Raw genomic sequence first — 8526 nt, 5'->3', positions numbered from 1 at the left:
CTATAACTTTCTCATGACCAACATCTACTTAAAAACATATATATATATATATATATATATAAAACTCCAAATCTCCTTCATCTGGCATAACTGAAACTTTACACCATTTGACCAGTATTTTCTCATTTCCTCCTACACCCTCAACACTGGTAACCACCATTCTACTCTCTGCTTCTATAAGTTTGACTATTGTAGATTCTCCATATATTGAAATCTTGCAGCAATTGTTTTTTTGTGTCTGGCTTATTCCCTTAGAATAGTGGCAATAGTTAACAATACTATAATGTATACTGCAAATTTGCTGAGAATAGATCTTAAGTTATATCTTCTTATCTCTCTCTCTCTCACACACACACACACATACACACAATGGTAACTGTGACGGTGGTGATCTTTTCACAATGTATACATATAACAAAACGTCAAGTTGAGCACTGAAAATATATATAAATTTTAGATGTGAAAAATATCTAAATAAAATTGTTTTTCAAAAGGAAGTACTAAAGAAAAAATATACTTTAAAAATTAATGTGGAAAACAAACAAGATTGACAGATTGTATCAATGATAATATCCTGGTTTTGATACTGTTCTATAGTTTTGCAAGATGTTACCACTGGAGGAAATTTGGTAAAGAGTTTATAGGAGCTCTTTGTATTATTTCTCACCATTTAAAGTGAATCTGCAATTAATTCAATAAAATTTTTCATTAAAAAATATAGACCTTAAGAAAAAATTGTTGCTAGAGATGAAAAAGGCCATTTTATAATGATAAAATTGTGAATCTATGAAGAAAATTAAAAAAATTATAAACACATATGCAACTAACAACAGAGGCCTCAAATACTCAAACACTAGCATAATTAAAGAGAGAACTGTACAATTCAGCAGTAATCATTACAGACTTCAATACCATAATTTCAATAATGGGTAGAAAAACTAAACAGAAGATCAACAAGGAAGTAAAAGATTTAACAACAGTATAAACCACTAACCATAAAAAAATAATCTATATAATATTCTACTAAACAAGAGCAGAATACACGTTCTCCTCACGTGTGCACTTGGAACATTCTTCTGGATAGATCATATGTTAGATCATAAAACAAGTCCAATAAATGCAAAAAAATTACGATCATACAAAATATCTTCTCCAAGCACAATAGGATGAAATTAGAATCCAATACCAGAAGGAAAACTGAAACACTCAGAAATATGCAGAAATTAAAAAAAAATTCTTAAATAACCAATGAATCTAAGAAGAACTCAAAAGAAATCAGAAAATACTTTGAGGTGAATAAAAATAAAAATACAACATACCAAAACTTATGAGATGTAGTGAATGTAGTGCTCAGGGAAAAATGTATAGCTTTATTTTATTTTTTTATTTTTTTAATTGAAATATAGTTGATTAAAAACATTGTGGTAGCTTCAGGTGTACAGCACACAAATTCAGTTATAACTGAATATATGTATATATATATATATATTCTTCTGAATATATTTATATATATATATATATATATACTTCACATCCCATAAATCATGCCTACATTGCCTTTTGTATAGTTAAACTTCTGTGTATCCAGTATAATTAAGGAGGAAATATTAAAACTTTTTAACTGTTTTAACATATATTCAAGAAATATTATTTGTAAAGAAATGATCCACTTTGAACATAATCTGATTCAGAATAAACATAACATCTTGAAAAAAAATATATATATATATATATTCTTCAGATTATCTTCCCTTATAGGTTATTACAAAGTATTGAGTATAGTGTCCTGTGCTATACATTAGGTCCTTGTTTGTTATCTATTTTATATAGAATAGTGTGTATATGTTAATACAAATTTCCTAATTTATCCCTCCTCCCACCCCCTTTTCACCTTTGGTAACCATAAATTTGTATTCTATGTCTGTGAATCCCTTTTTATTTTGGAAATATGTTCATTTATGTACATATAAGCAATATCATATGATATTTATCTTTCTCCATATGGCTTACTTCACTTAGCATGATAATCTCTAGGTCTATCCATATTGGTGCAAATGGCATTATTTCATTCTTTTTTTAGAGCTGAGTAATATTCCATTGTATATATATACCATATCTTCTTTATCAATTTATCTGTCAATGGACATTTAGGTTGCTACCATGTCTTGGCTGTTGTAAATGGTGCAGCAATGAACAGTGGAGTGAAAGTATTTTTTTGAATTATGGTTTTCTCCAGACATATGTCCAGGGGTGGGACTGAAGGACCATAGGGTAGCTCTAGTTTTAGATTTTTAAGGAACCTCCATACTATTCTCCATAGTGGCTGTACTGATTTACATTCCCACCACAGTGTAGGAGGGTTCCTTTTTCTCCACACACTCTCCAGCATCTATTATTTGTAGAATTTTTGATGATGGCCATTCTGAGCAGTGTGAGGTGATACCTCATTATAGTTTTGATTTGCATTTCTCTAAAATTAGCGATGTTGAGCATATTTTCATGTGACTTTTGGCCATCTGTATATCTTCTTTGGAGTAATGTCTCTTTAGATCTTCTGCCCATTTTTTTCATTGGGTTGTTTGTTTTTTTGATAGTGAGCTGCATGAGCTATTTGTATATTTTGGAGATTAATCCCCTTTTGGTCCCATTGATTGCAAATATTTTCTCTGATTCTCTGGCTTGTCTTTTCCTTTTTTTTATGGTTTCCTTTGCTGTGCAAAAGCTTTTGAATTTAATTAGGTCCCATTTTTGGTTTTTGTTTTTATTTTCATTCCTCTAGGAGAAGGATCCAAAATGATAGTGCTGCGATTTATGTTAAAGATTGTCCTGCCTATGTTTTTGTCTAAGAGTTTTTTAGTATCTGGCCTTATATTTAGGTCTTTAATCCATGTTGAGTTTATATTTGTGTATGCTGTTAATGCGTGTTCTAATTTCATTCTTTTACATGTAGCTGCCCAGTTTTCCCAGTACCACTTATTGAAGAGACTGTCTTTTCTCCATCATATATTATTGCCATTTTTTGTCATAGATTAATTGGCCATAGGTGCATGGGTTTATTTCTGGGCTTCCTATACTCCTCCATTGATCTATATTATTTTTTTTGTGCCAGTACCATACTGTTTTGATGGCTCTAACTTTGTAGAATAGTATGAAGTCAGAAAGCGTGATTCCTCCAACTCCGTTCTTCTTTCTCAAGATTGCTTTGACTATTCAGGGTCTTTTGTATTTCCCTACAAATTAAAAAAAATTGTTTGTTCTAGTTCTGTGATAAAAGCCATTGGTAATTTGATACGGATTGAATCGAATCTGTAGATTGCCTCGAGTACTATAGTCATTTTGATATTATTGATTCTTCCAATTCAAGAACATGGTATATCTTTCCATCTGTTTTGTTATCTTCCATTTATTTCATTAGCTTCTTATAGTTTTCAGAATACAAGTCTTTTGCCTCCTTTCGTATGTTTATTACTAAGTATTCTATTCTTTTTGATACAAAGGTAAATGGGATTGTTTCCTTAATTTCTCTCTCTGATCTTTTGTTGTTAGAGTGTAGAAATGCAAGATATTTCTGTGTGTTAATTTTGTATCCTGCAACTCTACTGAATTCATCGATGAGCTCTAGTATTTTACTGCTAGTGTCTTTCGGATTTTCTATTTGTAGTATCATGTCATCTGCAAACTGTGACAGTTTTACTTCTTCTTTTCCATTTGGATCTCTTTTATATCTTTTTCTTCTCTGTGATAAGATTGCTTTGGCTAGGACTTCCAAAACTATGTTGAAAAGAAGTGGCGAGAGTGGACATCCTTGTCTTGTTCCTCATCTTAGAGAAAATGCTTTCAGCTATTCACCACTAAGTATGATGTTAGCAATGGGTTTGTTGTTTATGGCCTTTATTATATTAAGGTATGTTCCCTCTGTGCCCACTTTCTGGAGAATTTTTATCATAAATTACGTTGAATTTTAACAAAAGATTTTTCTTCATCTACTGAGATGATTATATTTTTTGTATTCCTCAGTTAGTTAATGTGGTGTATCACACTGTTTAATTTGTGGATACTGAAGAATCCATGCATTGCTGGGATAAATCCCACTTGATTATTGTGTATGGTCCTTTTAATACATTGCTGGATATTGTTTGCTAGTATTTTGTTGAGGATTCGTGTGTTTATGTTCATAAGTGGTTTTGGACTGTAATATTTTTTTTAGTGGTATCTTTGTCTGGTTTTGGTATCAAGGTGATGGTGGCCTCATAGAGTGTGTTCCAAAGTGTTCCTTCCTCTGCAATTTTTTGGAAGAGCTTGAGATGCATACGTGTTAACTCTTCCCAAATATTTGGTAGAAATCCCCTGTGAAGCCATCTGGTCCTGGACTTTTGTTTGTTGGGAGTTTTCAAATCACAGATTCAATTTCAGTACTTATATTTGGCCTGTTCATATTTTTTATTTCTTCCTGTTTCTGTTTTGGGAGATTGTACCTTTCTAAGAATTTGTTCATTTCTTCTAGGTTGTCCATTTTTATTGACATATATTTGCTTATAGTAGTTTCTCATGATCTTTTGTATTTCTGTGGTGTCCATTGTAACTACCACATTTTCATTTCTAATTTATTGATTTCACCCCTCTCCCTTTTTTTCTTGATGAGTCTGGCTAAAGGTTTATCAATTTTGTTTGTCTTTTCAAAGGTCAAGCTTTTAGTTTCATTTATCTTTTTTATTGTTCTCTTAGTTTCTATTTCATTTATTTCTTCTCTGATCTTTATGATTACTTTCCTTCTACTAAATTTGGGTTTTATTTGTTCTTCTTTCTCTCGTTGCTCTAGGTGTAAGGTTAAGTTGTTAACTTACGATTATTCTTGTTTCCTGAGGTAAGATTGTATTGCTATAAACTTCCCTGTTAGAACTCCTTTTACTGTGTTCCATAGGTTTTGGATCATCATGTTTTCATTTTCTTTTGTCTCTAGGTATTTTTTTGGTTTCCCCTTCGATTTCTTCAGTGATCCATTGGGCGTTTAGAAACATATTGTTTGACCTCACGTGTTTGTGATTTTTGCAGTTTTTTTCTTGTAGTTAATTTCTAATCACATAGCATTGTGGTTGGAAAAAATGCTTGATAGAATTTCAATTTTTAAAAATTTACCCAAACCTGCTTTGTGGCCCAGCATGTGATCTATCTCGGAAAATGTTCCATGTGTACTTGAGAAGAATGTGTATTATGTTGTTTTTATATGGAATGCTCTATAAGTGTTAATTAAGTCCATCTGGCTTAAGGTGTCATTTAAGGCTTTTGTTTCCTCATTGATATTCTGTTTGGATGATCTATCCATTGATGTAAGTGGGGTGTTAAAGTCCTCCCACTATTATTGTGTTACTCTCAATTTCTCCTCTTATGTCTGTTAACATTTCCCTTACATATTGAAGTGCTCCTGTGTTGGGTGCTATTTATATTTACAATTGTTATATCTTTCTCTTGGATTGATTCCTTGATCATTATGTACTGTCCTTCTTTATCTATTGTAACAGTTTTTATTTTAAAGTCTGTTCTGTCTCATATGTGTATTGCTACTCCAGTTTTCTTTTGATTTCCATTTGCATGGAATATCTTTTTCCATCCCCTCACTCTCAGTCTATATGTGTCTCTAGATCTGAAATATTTCTTTTGTAGACAACATATATACAGGCCTTGTTTTTGCATTCATTCAGCCAGTCTATGTCTTTTGGTTGAAGAATTTTATTTTTTGATTGGAGCATGTAATCTGTTCACATTTAAGGTAATTATCAATATGTATGTCCTTATTGCCATTTTGTTTTGGATTTGTTTTTATAGCTCTTTTTTTCTTCCTTTCCTCTTTTGTTTTCTTTGTTATTTGATGACTACCTTTAATGTTGTGTGTGGGTTCCTTTTTCTTGTTTTTTTATATTAGTTTTTTAGTAAAGAATAGTTGCTTTACAATGTTGCGCCAATCTCTGCTGTACAGTAAAGTAACTCCTTTATACACATGTATACATTATTTTTTAGTATTCTTTTCCATTATGATTTATCACAGGATATTGAATACATTAGGACCTTGTTGTTTATCCATTCTAAATGTAATACTTTGCATCTACCAACCGCAAACTCCCAGTCCATTTCTCTCCCTCTCTCCTTCCCCCTTGGGAACCACAAGTCTGTTCCCTATGTCTGTAAGTCACTTTCTGTTTTGTAGATAGGTTCATTTGTGTCATATTTTAGATTCCACATATAAATGACATCGTACGGTATCTGTCTTTCTCTTTCTGACTTACTTCACTTTGTATAACCTTTAGTTGCATCCATGTTGCTGCAAATGGCATTGTTTTGTTCTTTTTTATGAGTGAGTAGTATCCCATTGTTTATATTACCACATCTTCTTTATCCACTCATCTGTTGATGGACATTTATTTTGTTTCCATGTTTTGGCTACTGTGAACAGTGCTGCCATGAACATAGGGGTGCATGTATCTTTTTGAAATATAGTTTTGTCTGGATATTCTCCCAGGAATGAGATTGCTAGATCATATGTTAATTCCATTTTTAGTTTTCTGAGGAAACTCCATACTGTTTTCCACAGTGGCTATACCAATACATTCCCATCAACAGTGTAGGAGGGTTCCCTTTCCTCCACATCCTCTCCAGTATTTGTTATTTTTAGACTTTTTAATGATGGCCATTATGACTAGTGCAAAGTGGCATCTCATCGTAGTTTCGATTTGCAATTCTCTAATAATTAGTGATGTTGAGCATCTTTTCATGTTCCTACTGGCCATCTATATGTCTTATTTGGAGAAGTGTTTATTAAGGTCTTCTCCCCATTTGTCGACTGGGTTGTTTGTTTTCCTTTTGTTGTTGTTGAGTTGTATGCACTGCTTATATATTTTGGAGATTAAGCCCTTTTGTGTCACATGATTTGCAAATATTTTAGCGCATTCTGTAAGTTGTCACTTCTTTTTCTTTTCTTTCCTTTTTTTTATGGTTTCCTTTGCTGTGCAAAAGCTTGTATGTTTGATTAGGTCCCATACTTTTATTTTTGTTTTTATTTTTATTGCCTTGGGAGACTGACCTAAGAACACATTGGTACTATCTATGTCAGAGAATGTTTTGCTTATGCTCACTTCTTGGAGTTTTATGGTGCCATGTCTTATATTTAAGTTTTTAAGCCATTTGAGTTTATATCTGTGCATGGTGTGAGGGTGTGTTCTAACTTCATTGATATACATGCAGCTGTCCAACTTTCCCAGCACTTCTTCCTGAAGAGACAGTCTTTTTCCCATTTTATATTCTTGCCTCCTTTGTTAAAGATTAATTGACTGTAGGTGTGTGAGTTTATTTCTGGGATTTCTATTCTGTTCCATTGATCCGTATGCCTGTTTTTGTACCAATAACACACTTTTTTGATTACTATAGCTTTGTAGTATCGTCTGAAGCCTGGGAGAGTTATTCCTCCTGCTTTTTTTTTCCCCCACAAGATTGCTTTAGCAATTCTGGGTCTTTTATGGTTCCATATAAATTTTTGGATTATTTTTTCTAGTTCTGTGAAAAGTTTCATGGGTAATTTGATGGGGATCACATTAAACCTGTAGATTGCTTTGGGTAATATATCCATGTTAACAATATTAAATCTTCCATTCCAAGAGCATGGGATATCTTTCCATTTCTTTGAATCCTCTTTTATTTCCTTTAATAATGTTTATAGTTCTTTTTTTTTTTAAACATCTTTATTGAAGTATAATTGCTTTACGATGGTGTGTTAGTTTCTGCTTTATAACAAAGTGAATCAGTTATACATATACATATGTTCCCATATCTCTTCCTCTTGCATCTACCTCCCTCCCACCCTCCCTATCTCACCCCTCTAGGTGGTCACAAAGCACCGAGCTGATCTCCCTGTGCTATGCGGCTGCTTCCCACTAGCTATCTATCTTACATTTGGTAGTGTATATATGTCCATGACACTCTCTCACCCTGTCATATCTCACCCCTCCCCATCCCCATATCCTCAAGTCCATTCTCTAGTAGGTCTGTGTCTTTATTCCCGTCTTGCCACTAGGTTCTTCATGACCTTTTTTTTTTCCTTAGATGCCATATATATGTGTTAGCATACTGTATTTGTTTTTCTCTTTCTGGCTTACTTCACTCTGTATGACAGACTCTAACTCCATCCACCTCATTACAAATACCTCCATTTCATTTCTTTTTATGGCTGAGTAATATTCCATTGTATATATGTGCCACATCTTCTTTATCCATTCATCTGTCAATGGACACTTAGGTTGCTTCCATGTCCTGGCTATTGTAAATAGAGCTGCAATGAACATTGTGGGACATGCCTCATTTTGAATTATGGTTTTCTCAGGGTATATGTCCAGTAGTGGGATTGCTGGGTCGTATGGTAGTTCTATTTTTAGTTTTTTAAGGAACCTCCATACTGTTCTCCATAGTGGCTGTATCAATTTAAATTCCCACCAACAGTGCAAGAGTGCTCCCTTTTCTCCACACCCTCTCCAGCATTTA

General features: G+C 33.1%; 1 long non-coding RNA gene across 1 annotated transcript in view; it reads right to left on the bottom strand.

Annotated features, from left to right (window-relative positions):
* Window positions 1–8526, bottom strand: part of LOC309653133 — a 24375-nt gene extending 15849 nt beyond the window's left edge. The window contains exon 1 of the long non-coding RNA XR_014259006.1: window positions 66–8526. This is a non-coding gene — a long non-coding RNA (uncharacterized lncRNA). The remainder of the gene's footprint in view (window positions 1–65) is intronic.

Source organism: Balaenoptera physalus (assembly GCF_965194825.1).
Source record: "Balaenoptera physalus genome assembly, chromosome: X".
NCBI lineage: Eukaryota > Metazoa > Chordata > Mammalia > Artiodactyla > Balaenopteridae > Balaenoptera > Balaenoptera physalus.
This window is presented reverse-complemented; position numbering and strand designations above follow the sequence as displayed.